The 13,873-nt window shown below is 40.0% G+C and overlaps 1 protein-coding gene across 4 annotated transcripts in view; it reads left to right on the top strand.

The window, feature by feature from the left end:
• The window catches only part of LOC129170543 (transcription factor 4-like), a 231,950-nt gene that overhangs the window by 23,671 nt on the left and 194,406 nt on the right, over positions 1-13,873 (top strand). The window lies entirely within an intron of this gene.

Genomic DNA, 13,873 nt, shown 5'->3' with positions numbered 1-13,873 from the left:
TCTTTTATTAAGTGTGTATGTGTGGTCTAAATAAACAGACAAAGAAAACAATAAGTGCATATTCTTATAACTCACTAACCTAACTCATACTGCGGAAGTGCAATATGATGCGTTCAAGAATGCCCGGAAATCCCAGAAAATATATCTACACTCAAAACATGTGAATCCAGCTTAACTTGCTTGGTGTTTTGAACACAACTCTTCATAATAACACAGTTAAATTGTGATTCAAATGATTCATGTTAAAAAAAAAATAGATTTTCAGACATGTCTGCTGTCTTTTAGCTTGAGTTAAATTTTCAGTTCATTTGGAGATTTTAATACCTCCAATATATATACACAACTCTGTCTTGTCATATATATTTTTGTTCCTTTGTATTTTTTTGGGGATAAAATACAGTAAAAATGGGCATATTGGACACATGATTTCAAATGGTGATTAATCAGGATTAATTAATTAGAAAAGTGGTTAATTTGATTAAAATTTTGAATCATTTGACAGCCCTGGTTTTGACACTTGACACAAACCAACAGGAAGTCATCATTATACTCGTTTATAACCCGCAAGCCATGATGGGTAACTCTGCGGAGGGAAAGTGAGTGCATGGGTTTCCCAGCATGCCTTGCGGATTATAAATGAGTATAAAATAGTATTGTTTTGCATGTAAGCTTTTATTACTATGCCCGCATAGTCCGTGTGGTATGGTTACATTGTGTGGTCCACATGTTAGGCCTACTTGTTGCACCGTGAGTGAGGTGGGCATTTGTGTGATGAGGTTCTGTTGGTTTGAGATGTGTGAGTAAGGGTGTAAATATAAAGTGCATATAAAGTTGAAGTTAGTAGGGATGTCCCGATACAAGGTTTTCACTTCCTATACGATACCAATATGGGAGCCTTGAGTATCAGCTGAGACCAATAGCAATCCGATACAAAATCAACATGAATCGTACATAATATTATTACTTATTTTGTAAGGCTTGAGCAAGTGATATTACGTAAACACAGAACAATAGGCAGCTACAGTAATTGTTTGATGGAGACTGCTGGTGACCAGTGGAGAGAAACTTGTTCGTAGCCCAAGTATATGATTGAAAATACTCTTTAGTGGCTCCAAAGTTGAAGGGAACATTCATTTGAAATATAGAAAATATCTGTTTGGTGTTTATGTCTGTTTTTCTTTGATAGCTTTGTTCTTGGCTATAACTTGAGGCTGAAACATTTACTTCAGTGTGTTTTTTTGCCTTTGGTTAAAATTATCTTTAAGAGGACATTACTTTATTGTCAAGAATTTTCTCCTCTTTTCTTCAATTTTCCACTCTGCTGTCTGTTGGATGGCCATTGTTTGACAGCTTGCAGCCATTCAAGGAACCAATTATCCAATAAATGTAGCTTTATGAAGTTGTTTCCCTGCTGCTACGTTACTGAAAGGCATAGGTGTATATCTTAAAGATTTACAACACCAAGGCTTTAAAACAAATAATAACCATTGAAAAGACTATACCACGTACTGGTAAACATAAAGACAATGTTTTGCGTCATTGTGCTTTACTATCTTGGTTTACAACACAGAGCTGATAGTAGAAAGCTGTTAAAGGGAACTAAATACTTGAACCGAAACTCAGTACTCAGTACAACATACAGGATCCTGAAAATATGGGTACATATACCGTGCAAAGTGAATGTGAAACTGTAGTAAACTAGTCACAAACAAAACTAAACAAAAAAAAGCCCTAGGAAAGGTATCCACTGGTGCTATATGCTGTTGAACAGTCCTTCCCAACTTAATGACAAGTTGTGTAGCAAATTGCGGATATTTTTCAACTCAGATTTTTAAAATATCTTATTTACAGCCTTCACTTTGAAGCACTGTCAAACTGAACATGCAGAAATAAAGCATGTCAGTTATAACTTACATAAGATACAAAATCACTTCTCTCTCACGTACAGCAAAAGCAACATGCATGTAAAGAAATGCACTTTACATTTACATTGAAAATACCATATGTGCGCTAGCAATTAGCATTAATGATTTTACATGCCAATGAAAAATGAAGACAAGTAGACAACTTAGATTCACATTCCACTTAAACAGCTGATATACTGTATAATAAGCATAAAACACTTTCGAAGTCTCAACAAGAGACAGGGCTGCCACATGTAACAGCTTAATGGCAGTCAACTACGAACAGACGTTGTTGACACTGCAGAGTTTGGGCGCCACCTACAGGAGCATAAAAAACCTTCAGAAAAAAAGCACAATATTATTATTATTATTATTTCTTTGCCCAGTAAATACCTGTGATCCAATGAAAACAGGTACTTTGAGAGTTGCTTGCTGTTAGTCTTCTTAATATCAAAAGAAATATGTGGAACATGGGTGCTGCTATGTTTTGCTCCACGTTGCATTGCAACGACGTCATTGACCCCTAGTTAGGCAGACACTGGTAGGAGAAGGGAGCGGTGGATAACTACCTGTGGGTACATCCAACATCCAAGGAAGACACGGTTAGTTATCATCATAACGCGTACAATCGATGCCGGCTTATTACAAAAAAACAAAACCAAAGTCCAAGATTTTGCCTCAGCAAAAGTCTAGGCGTCCTCAGGAAGCAAGTGAAAAGCCATCCGACATTCAGCAAAGGTGGGAGAGCCTGGACACTGTCATGGTTGGATGTAAACAAACCGCTACTGGAGTTGCTGCATCGGACGCGAGCCTGATGGCGGAGGAAGCCGTCAAACCACCCGTTTAGTCAGTCAAACAAGCTGTAAGTTTATAGTTTTATGAAGTTAGAGCCGTGCATTTACTAATATGGATATGGATGCGTCACACACAGCAGTACAGTGGCACTGCTGCTGAGAGTAGTGGCCAATGACGGTGTTGTTTACGGTTTATTGCCATCGGTATGTCGTGCGTTGTTTCTGTGTTTTGGAGGATGCGTAGAGACTCAGTATTAAATGTTTGAACGAAGTAACGCTAGTACAAGCACATGGTGAATTCCTGCACAAATTTGCATATTTTTGGTAAAAAAAAATAAAAATAAATAATAATTAAAGCAAAGCAAATTAGGTATCCAAAGTCGACGTGTAAACATTCAATACGCTCACTGTTCAGATACCGTATGTCCGACTGTGATCTGAACTAGTGAATATTTAGTCAGACTGAGGTCGGATCTCATTACACAACAAACAAATAATCTCTGGATTTCAAGACCACCTCTTCAAGTGGTCTGTACCCAAGTTCAAATGCTGCGCTCACACCTGCTCAAACAAACCACATCAAGGGGTCGCACGAACCAGTGATCGGTTCAGCCAAACTAAACAAGCCTTTTGGGAAAACACCCTTAGATTTTTGCAGAGGAGCTTAGATTTTGATGTGCACATGACAGTCTGACATGTCAGAACAGTCATTTGATTCATGACAATGCCGCTAAAACACATCAGCGCAACTGTCCTGCAATAATAAGCTTCGGTCTGAAAGACTTTTTAAGTTTCAATGGACAGTTTTAAAGGAATTCAATTCCACTAACTCACTGGGGTTGGAGGTCGGTCTCAAAAGTCATTACAAGGGTGGAAGTAAGGAGAGAAGTGGCAACAAACTGTCTGTTCACACCAGAATGGTGAAAATCAGTACATGAAAACATTGAAAAAAATATTTTTGACACAAACACTCAGAAATACGCAATGCGCTTGAATGCTTCATCAAGACAGTGCATGTGCAGCGTAAAGGTTCTGAAGTGGAACTGAACCGGAATCTTTATTTAGAATCTGCAATCTGTCTGCTGAGCTAACTTTAACCCCTTGTGCCAACCAGACATCTTGCCCCGCCCCCCAAGGGAGGGTGCGCCCCACTATTAGAGAGGCACAGGCTTACATTTTTTAGATGCGAGGCTTTAGGCAAGTCCTGGTGTTTAAATACCTTGGTCCTGAGTAAGGAAGCTCAACTGATTGTTCCAGTGATTCTGTACGAGGGTAATGGTCTGCACCTGTGTGTGTTGGGTTCCAATTTATGGATTTTGAGTTGTTCCAACCCCTCTCTTGCCTGTGTCCCATCAGAGGTTGTACCTCTCTTACTCTTCTGCCATGATCTAGTCAGATAAAAATGAGGATGCTTGGTAGATAGTTAGATCTGTGATGCAGTGTTCAGCCTCAAAGAATCAAAGCTGAGGGAGATTTCTTTCGTTAACAGTGAGGACAAACACTGTCTTCACAGTGGAGTTCATAGTGTTTGAGGCCTGTCCAAACTCCATGAAACGACCTTGTCATGTCTGTATTGCAGTCAGGTGTGCATTAGTTATCACACTACTATGTTGTTACTTTTAAAAGTCTAAATAAAGGACAGGGAAAAAAAAAAACATTAATCATGCCTTTTGATGTGCACGTGTGCAACAGTTGCCTGGTTATTTCAACATAGCAACACTAACACTTAAGCCTGCCTGAGCTGGCTTGTACTGACTTGAAGGGAAACACTTTGTCTGACAAATTATTTGAAAGACTCCTCTTTATGAAATAGAAGCTACAGTATGCTTCAGTGAAGAGATGGCTTGAATGGGGTTGATCCACTGAAGAATAGTCTGCAATTGCTGCGGTGTTGTATGTGCTTTATTCGCAGAAAAGATATGAACATCAGCCTATTTTCCAGTGTGGCAGTTTTGGCGCCGGTTCCTAAATTTGCCCCATTTTTGGCTTGTTTTTGCGTGAGCAGTGACTGATTCCAAAGATGTTTCATGAATCTGCCTCTCTTAAAAACGTTCACACAATTGGGAAAAGCCTCAACTGTATCAATATTCTGTGACTATTGAGTGCAAAGACTTTGTATTCATAGTTTAGTCACTTTCTAATCCAAATTGAAGGAGTTTTAGACGTTTTAGAAACACACTGACATCATCATTGAATATTTTCAATGATTTTTGTGCTGGTTGTATGAAATAATAGCACAGCAGGAATCCATGTTTGTTGGGCTAATTATTGGACAACAAGATAACTTTTTATACTGGACGTATTCTACAGTATGTGTGTATGTGTGTGTGTGTGTCTAAACTTTTTTGCAGTATTTATGAACATGTTAAATCAAGCGGTGCAATAGAGTATTGTTATGTATGTTTGTAATGTATGTTGTTTATACAGCGGATCCCTGCGTACTGCGTATTCAGCATTCACAGCCTCTGTGAATTTGTGGATTTTTGGTCCAAATTTGTATTTATTTATTTAAGAAAATAGACAGTTTTTTCCGCGGAAAACATACTGTATCTCATTCACCCTAAGTCGGTAATAATTTATACATTCGTGCAAATACTGTACAGGTCAAATGTACAACATACAGCGGTTAATTGGTTCCACACCTGTGACGAGGGAATTTTCTGATTTATAAATCAAATATTGTCATAGTGGGCCGCACGGTGGTCTAGTGGTTAGCACGTTGGCCAATACAGGAACAGCCTGGAGATCGGGAAGACCTGGGTTCGATTCTCCCCTGGGCATTTCTGTGTGGAGTTTGCATGTTCTCCCCGTGTGCGCGTGGGTTTTCTCCGGGCACTCTGGCTTCCTCCCACATTCCCAAAAACATGCAGGTGAGGTTAATTGGTGACTCTAAATTGCCCATAGGTATGAATGTGAGTGTGAATGGTTGTTTGTCTATATGTGCCATGCGATTGGCTGGCGACCAGTCCAGGGTGTACCCCGCCTGTCGCCCGAAGTCAGCTGGGATAGGCTCCAGCATGCCCCCCGCGAAGCGATATAGAAAATGGATGGATGGATGGATGGATATTGTCATAGTAAGAGCATAGAAAACCTGTTTCCGACCTTTTAAATCCAGTTTTTAACATTACTACAGCCTTCTAGACATATAATGATAGACAATATATAGCCATAATAGGAGACAATAATATTATTTATTAGACACAAGTACGACATAATATCCAGTGCATTCACACGTGAGCATTAGGAGAGCAGCCATTTCCTATAAGTATGCTTTCTATGCTCTCCTCCAATGAAATGGTTTTCTCAACCGAAATGCATTATGGGAACACCTTAAAATGTTTTTTTCATATAAAACTTGTATTGATACATGTCTCTATATTTCTGAGGTATAACGTTTGACTGTCATTTGCTGTGTGATGAGTTTTAATATTGTTTGTAAGATGAAACAGTGAGTCAGACTGTTATATTGAGTAAAGACCTCCTGCAATTTCCAATGGGTTGACAAGCTCGTCGTGAGTTTATTCACAGCCCGTGATTGGCTCTTGTCAAATAAAGAGCTGCCTGGTCCTCACGAACTCGTGCTCGCCACAATATGCCACTTTATGACGTGGACACGTGCGGCTTATACACCGGTGTGGCTTATATAAGAACAAATCTGGTTATTCCTCAAAATTGAGTGGGTGCGACGGTACCTTAAAAAAATATTTAGTAAGTGTGTGAGGCATACTGAAGAGAGTCAGAGGAGGGTTCTGGAGCTGAGTTTAATTTCATAATTACAACAGCCACTTGTCTTGCAAATATTGATCTGAAAATGAGCAGGAGAGGTTGGAAGGGCGGTTGCTAGCCGTGTGTCAAAAATAGACATTTTTTTTGGGCGTATCAGTTACTCACCCTAGAAAGTAATGCCCGCAAAAAGTGGGAATCTACTGTATAGCTCCATATTCAGGGCCATGTGTTTACATTTGAAAGAAATCACAGTTCTATCAAGGCTGGATCAGACTCCTTAGTTAAGTTAATTAATTAATACAATCTCTCCTCCTTCGTTTTGAAGAATGGTAGCCGCCACAATTGGGCCTGGCCAGCAAGGCTCGCTGAGGCATACTATTTGCGATGCACTTTCCTCATTTTACCAACTGCTTCTTCAAGGTAGCATCGGTATTTATATTGACTGAACTAGCTGCAGCTAAAACAATCAAAAAATGATGCAAGAAAGAAGTGACACACTTACTCGAGTAGGGTATTTACAAACCATCATATAAGTGGTGTGTATGTCGGAGGCTGTGAGCAGCATGTGCACAGACGGTCTCAATTGGCAGCCTGTCCGCAAGAATGTAACCTGAGACCTACACGCACACACTCACAGGCATTCCCATAGTACCTCACTCTCTCTCACAGATGTGAACCTTTTGTCTGCTCTCGACCCAACCCCCCCGCCTCCTCCTCAGTCGATGCAGGTGTTCATCATGAGGCAATAAAACAAGTAGTGACTGTTCTCCATCCCTACTGTGGCCCAGACTCATACGGCTGCAGACCCCCAGCCCTGTTGCACATTTGCACAGCTCTTTCTAATTTGGAGCTCTGCATGCGCGTGGGTGTGTTTAAGTATCCAAGGGTGAAAAAAATATGCATGCGTTCTCCAGTTTGACCTTCCGGTCACTTTGAGCTCAACTATTCTATATTTGTGAAGGTGTGCTACCATTCTTTGGTGTTTTATAATTTTTTTTACACAATTTGACGTGTGGAATCCCAGCTATACATTCAGATGACACTAGTAAAACCCAGGTGTATAAGTGAATTATGCTACGTTTTGATCCCAGTATAGCTCTTCAACTGGGGCTGTGCACGTGACTTGCAATTCTCAGCCATCCAGATCATTGTTGGAGCGGGAACTTATATTTTTGTAACATTCTGCACCTTCAGGGGAGGGAAAAAACGGAAATGATGTAATGTACTTAATCACAGCTCTGCAGCCTGCGTCATTGTTGACGCAAAGTTTTTTGGGGGGGGGGAGCACGTTAAGCTTTGCCGGAGGGTTGGGAGGGGGAGGATCAATTAGGTTGACGCCATGAGGCAGTAGCGTAAGTCAGCCTTAAGTAATGCATAGAGAAACGCATTAATGGACCTGCAAAAGGTGCAAAAAAAAGGCTTCCATCCACTGATTATAGTAGAAATCATACTATACTCACTATACTCTACTAGGGATGCTCCAGTCGATTGACCACCGATCAGTATCGGCCGATTTCCGTGGAAAAGCATGTGATCCGCATATGCCGATAAATGTCTTTCAACGGTGATCCTGTGGCTTGTACTATTGCAGCTGCAGCCTGTAGCGAGCCCCACGTGCAGTGTAGGGTCTTGCCCAAGCGTCTTAGATAGCGTCCCCCTCCCACTTTCCTTCACTCAGCGCAGGCGTGCCAAAACAAAAACAAGCATTTTCTGCTGTGTGGAACTTACCCGCAGCTCATGCCACGAAAACTATCTCGCGGGGGTAGCACGCTAGAAAGCTTTCATTTATACGGCATTTGAAGAACAAACAAGCGACGGACTATGATGAGTTTCCGCGACTCACAGTGTAATTATCAGTCAAACGGCAGCTAATGCACCCAGAACGCTGGACAACACTCACCCCGATATGCATGACAGTCACAAGGCTAAGCAAATAACCCAAAAAATAATTGAATTCATTGGATGAGATGAGCAGCCGTTGTCAGCGGCGGAAGACACCGGGTTCACGGACTGCTCTCTCACTTGAAGCCCACCTATGTGCAACATAAAACCCTGATTGGAGCATCCCTACTGTCAACTACAGTATAGTATTTAGAAACCAAACCTGCTGCATTACAGTGCTCCAACAGCTTTTTAATACCTCCACCAAGTGTAACAAAGTTAGTTTGTACCCAGAAATTCTACAACTAATTTTCACTAAACTTTGCAGAGAGGTCATGGATTGGCAGGGAATCTACAGAATTTGTTGCAGATCCAGATAAGTTGGTCCTTAGGTGTTAGCATCTGCTTGCAATTGGGGCGGTGACCCACTAGATCCAGCATATTGAGTTGCCTTTCTGTGTGTGGCAGTTGGCACCTACTTTGTAAGGAGTTTGTGTGGGAGTTTGTGACGCAACATCTCACCACACCCTTCTCTCTGGTAGCCCATCATTAGAGGATAATCCTGCACTGGTCAACATTTGGGGTCAAGTCTGACCCGCATAGCTTCTTTGGTTAAAAAAGGAAAACATGGTTCATCCTCTCTTTTTATTCTTGTGCACTAGAATCTTCTGAAAGGGACATCCTGCTGTGTCTCTCTGAAAATAGAAAACCTAACCCAAGTAGCGATACATCCATTATTTATCCTGGTCTTAAACCTGAGAGATAAATGTGGATATGGCTCACACAGCCTCTTCTTTATAAGCTGCTGCTGTGTGTAATATTGCCAACCTTCTCAACAATCTGAAAGCTGTCAATGGTAGCAATGAGATCAAGACAACATTCCAGCTGTGTCTCTCTGTAAAAGATAACACTAATCTAAGGACCCATACACCTTTTATTTATTATTGTTTTACACATAAGAGACGGAGGGGCATATGGCTCTCATTGTGTCTTCTTTATCAGCTGCAGCTGTCTTAGATATTGGTGCATATTTCTTTCCCCACAAAATGACACAGCATTATGCATCAACTGAAGGGAAGTGAGGGAGTGAATGAGCCACATTTCCACCAAGCACAGTTCTGTTTGTTTCACCACAATATGGCTGAATAAGGCTTGCTCGTTCACTGTGAGGCGGCGTCTATGTTGCCAGTGAAAATTGGTTTCATTTTGTGCAGCGGTGGATGTGCGTGCATGCGACGATTTAAAAAAAAAAAACAAACATTCAAGTTGTTTCCTGGGCTCCGTGTAAGTTTCCACTGATTGTAAGATAATGCACACATCAATGTGCATTGTAGCAAAGCGTACCCAGCATGCCTTGCGGGCACTTTGTAAGTAACAGTCAAGTTACCTGTTTGTTGTCTATTTGTTAGTTTGTTGCTTTGTCGTTACCCACATAGAATGTTTAACTTACGTGTTACGCAGTTTATTTTTTGGTCAGTAAGACTGTTTGGTGGCTGTCCGTTTGTCAAGCAAGTTGTTTCTGACTATGCAGAGTGACAATGCCATCTACTAGACAGAGTTGTAAGGACACACCATTCAGACAGGTCATTATACAGTAATCCCTTGTTTGTCGCGGTTAATTGTATTAACGAATACCGTGATAAGTGAATTTCCACGAAGTAGGATTCCTTATATAAAAGTAATATTTTTATAAAACGTATTTACGACCTTCAACATGCAACTTTTCACATTAGAGTCCTCTAGACCTGAAATAACACCCTTATAGTCACATTTACACTCATATTACCCCAAATAGTGAACGTAATAAGAGAAAATAAGCAATTTAAGAGTGAGTGAGGAACACAGGAAGTGACGTTGAGGATTCAGGGTTGAGTTTTAGCTTGGCGTGGCTTATGGCCGCAACAGTAGCACGTGTTAGGGATTATTGTGCCTGTTGGGAGATAATTCAAAACTGCTATAAAAGACTGTTGTCTCTCCGAACATAATAGTAACATTACTGACAGTGACCGGTGTGGAATACTACATCACAACGTCTTTGAATGCGTCTTTTGAATGCCTAATTTGATATATTATATCTACATATTCTAGTTTAATTTAGTGATTTAGTCATTTTTATGCTTGAAAATGATCTGTTTAAACAAAATAATATGTGGAATTTGCTTAAATATTCATATTGTTTGACTAATAATAGGCCGTGTTCAACCACGAAACATGTTTTATTGATACATTATTTAAATAATTTTTATATTTTTTTTGTAATATATTTTTATTAATATATTTAAAAACAAAATTATCAAGAGTGACATCGCAAAATTTGAATAACGAAGTGGCGAAGGATTACTGTAATGTGAATGTGGGCGAGGGTGAGAACATAGCGACAGATCCTTCTGTGGTTGTCCAAAATTAATAAATAGAAACATAGAACGAATGCATGGGAAACACAAATACAATACATGCATTTGCATTTTCCTTTGCATACTTCATAGCTTGTTCAAGATCATCCAAAAACTTCATTCATGCTCTGAAGCGTGACTATGAGGATTAGTAAAATTACTATCATGTTTCAATTAATTAAATTATCGAAGAATTATGATCCAGATTGAGAACTGGTCAACAAACTGTATCACTGACGCTGCGTTAACACGTGTAGCATACTCTATTTTTATTGTTAATTACTGGCAGACAAACACAGATGTTCCTGCGATCTGCAGGTCTTGAATGAGACTTCTTCGGTCTCGATCCAGCTGGCTCGTGCAGGATTTTGACTCATCATATAAGCAATGGAGAGCAACCAGCTGTTTAATAACCGAGAATAAGCCATATTTATCACATGGTTTGGAACGGAGACAGCTGTAACTCAACCGAAACCTAAACGCAAACTGAAACGGGCTGTCGTATTTTAGAACACACTTACTGGAACGGAATCCTGTTAGCAGCTGCTTTTCATTTGAATCATCCTGATGATTTGGTTGCTTGTCCAGCAGGAACCGTGTGGGCTTTACTACAAAGTGACTTAGCTTGTGTTTTATTGTCATTTAGATTAGAAAATACCACAAGGAAATCCTGCTTGCCCTATCAGGGATTTTCCATCCATAGGTCTCAAATCAGTAAGTGGGTTAAAGGTCAATTTAGCTTTGCTGGTGCCGTTCTGTTTACATTGTGTAATTGTCCATATAGATGAGTATAAATATCTCATATACATAACATGGTATTTGCAGTAGTACTTTTTCTTTGTCATGTTTCAGTGTGTATGTGGTGATCTCGGATGAATGCAGTGATTGTTCTCCAAGGTCATTTGCGCTCTTGTGTGCATGCATTGTGTGTTTGTTGCAGGGTGCACGCCACATCAAGGTTCTCTTTATAGTAACAATGTGAAACAGCAAGTTCTGTTCTCTGTTAACATAATGACTGCACTTATAGAATCTGACAGCCACACACACACACACACACACACACACACACACACACACACACACACGCTTCTTCAAAACAGCTGCTTAAACTAACCCGAAAACGTTACCTAACCTTAACATTTACTCGAATGCCATTCAAAATGGACCAGTTGGTAATGAATCTGAGGTGATTTAGCAATTAAGTTAAGCTTATCCAGTGTTTCGCCTTACGTTTTTATTCATTTTCGGCCCTTTCTTCATTCCCATCTGTAAAAGCGTACTCCTTTCTAAGTGAATAAAGTGAGTGTATGCAGTGAGTGCATATACCTTGACTGTCATTGCACCACATTGTTGTATTGCCTTGTCACTTTGCTATGTATTCACAATTAACAAAGACTACATTTGGAGAACAGGAGGTGAACAAATGAATTGCTACTGATTTGAAACAGACGAGGGGTGTGATTAAATAAGCTTTGCTTCTTCCTACTCCTTTTTGGACATGTGGAACCGTGAACTGTACTGTGTGATGTACTCAGGTGTTACTTGTATGCAAGTTCAAAATGATTGAAACCATTACCGTTACCATTTCTCTTGTAGAAGATTGTTGCCACCGGTTGTTTTGTCGAAAGATGTTGGATAACTTTACAAAGGCCACTCATCTGCAGGTGTTCACTTAAGCCTTTGGATGAGGAGACATATTTGATTAAGAAAAAAGGGCGTGACCTACCCTAAAACTGCCAAAACCCAAGTAGAAAAAAATGAGCTTGACCTGCTACCTTCATTCGTCACAAAATAGTTTACCACAAACTTCTCAACTAACTTTGTTGCCTCTACCCGGACGTGGTAACAGTGCCCATAAAATATATATATACAGTAGATCCCCGAAAAACCCTCACCTTCTCTTTTTAATTGCCATTGTTCACTCGTGATAAAGGAACCTAACAAGCTAAATGGATAGCAACACAATCCAGTTTTAAGCCCTACATGACCCACACTTATTAAACACTACATGCAATGGATCGTGGCGCTCCCCCACAATAAAAATAACCCCCCCCCCCACACCTTAAAAATGATTTTTTAAAATGTAAAAGCAAAGTTAAGTATTATATTGTATGGATGGACATGTATGCTATATCAGGGGCGTCCATTACAGTGATCGCCAAGATAGTGTGGGTCGGTAGCGTGTGTCAGTCACATCATCAACGTCACTTTGTCATATGACATCTGTCAGATGACATTAAGCCCCCTCTTGATTTGCTCTAGTGCGACAAAAAGAAGTGGAGAACAGATGTCCACAGTGACACAAGAATAATGCTACTTTCATCTTTATTTGTCCGATTACGGATAACTACAGTAACTTAGCCTGTGCCTATATCTATAACAAATGATATAGGCATTTATTATTGAATGAAATCAGCTGTTTTGATGACTTGTAAGGTTAAAACATCGCTGTTTGATGCTAGCATGAATTAACTTGAGGTTGTGCACCGAACAACTATGCAAATTACCACTCAATAATGTCATCAGAATGTACCCTTATGCATTCCCACATAGTATCAGCAACAATGGGGACCAAATATGAGGTGGAAGAAAAACGGGAAAAATACAGAATAGTCGTCTATCTGTGCAGCGTGGGAGAAAGTTAGCACACGCAAACAACTATGGTGCGTTCGAGGACCGTTGAACAAAGTGGGACTGGTCGCCGCCCTGGGAACGCATTGAAACAAAACAACATAAACATACAAAAACTGTGGGAATTCTAACTGCATATTATTTTTAAAATAAAATAAATATAAATAAAATGTTTCAAAATTTGATATGCATTTACATAAAATCTTAAACGACCTATTAATTTAGCAAATTTGCGAGGATCCAGTGTACGGTACTGTATATATAAAAAGTGCAAGTAATGGACCACATGGCTTTGCATCTTCCATGGAATTTATGCTCACAATGTAAAACAATATCAAAGTAGAAGTATACATCTATGTTATACAAATATGGCTCAGTTACACAATAAAATAATGAGTGAGGTGATGATGAATAGTGAGGGTGTGAATTTGGAAATCACCCTGTTTGGCCAACACACACACACACACACACACGCACACACATATGCTTTAATGTGTTCAGAGAGAGCAGCAGAGCTCTACTTACTGCGTGCCCTGACATGAAT

The sequence above is a fragment of the Dunckerocampus dactyliophorus genome, chromosome 17 (assembly GCF_027744805.1).
Source record: "Dunckerocampus dactyliophorus isolate RoL2022-P2 chromosome 17, RoL_Ddac_1.1, whole genome shotgun sequence".
NCBI lineage: Eukaryota > Metazoa > Chordata > Actinopteri > Syngnathiformes > Syngnathidae > Dunckerocampus > Dunckerocampus dactyliophorus.
The sequence above is the reverse complement of the archived record's forward strand: the minus strand, read 5'-3'. Positions and strand labels throughout refer to the sequence as shown.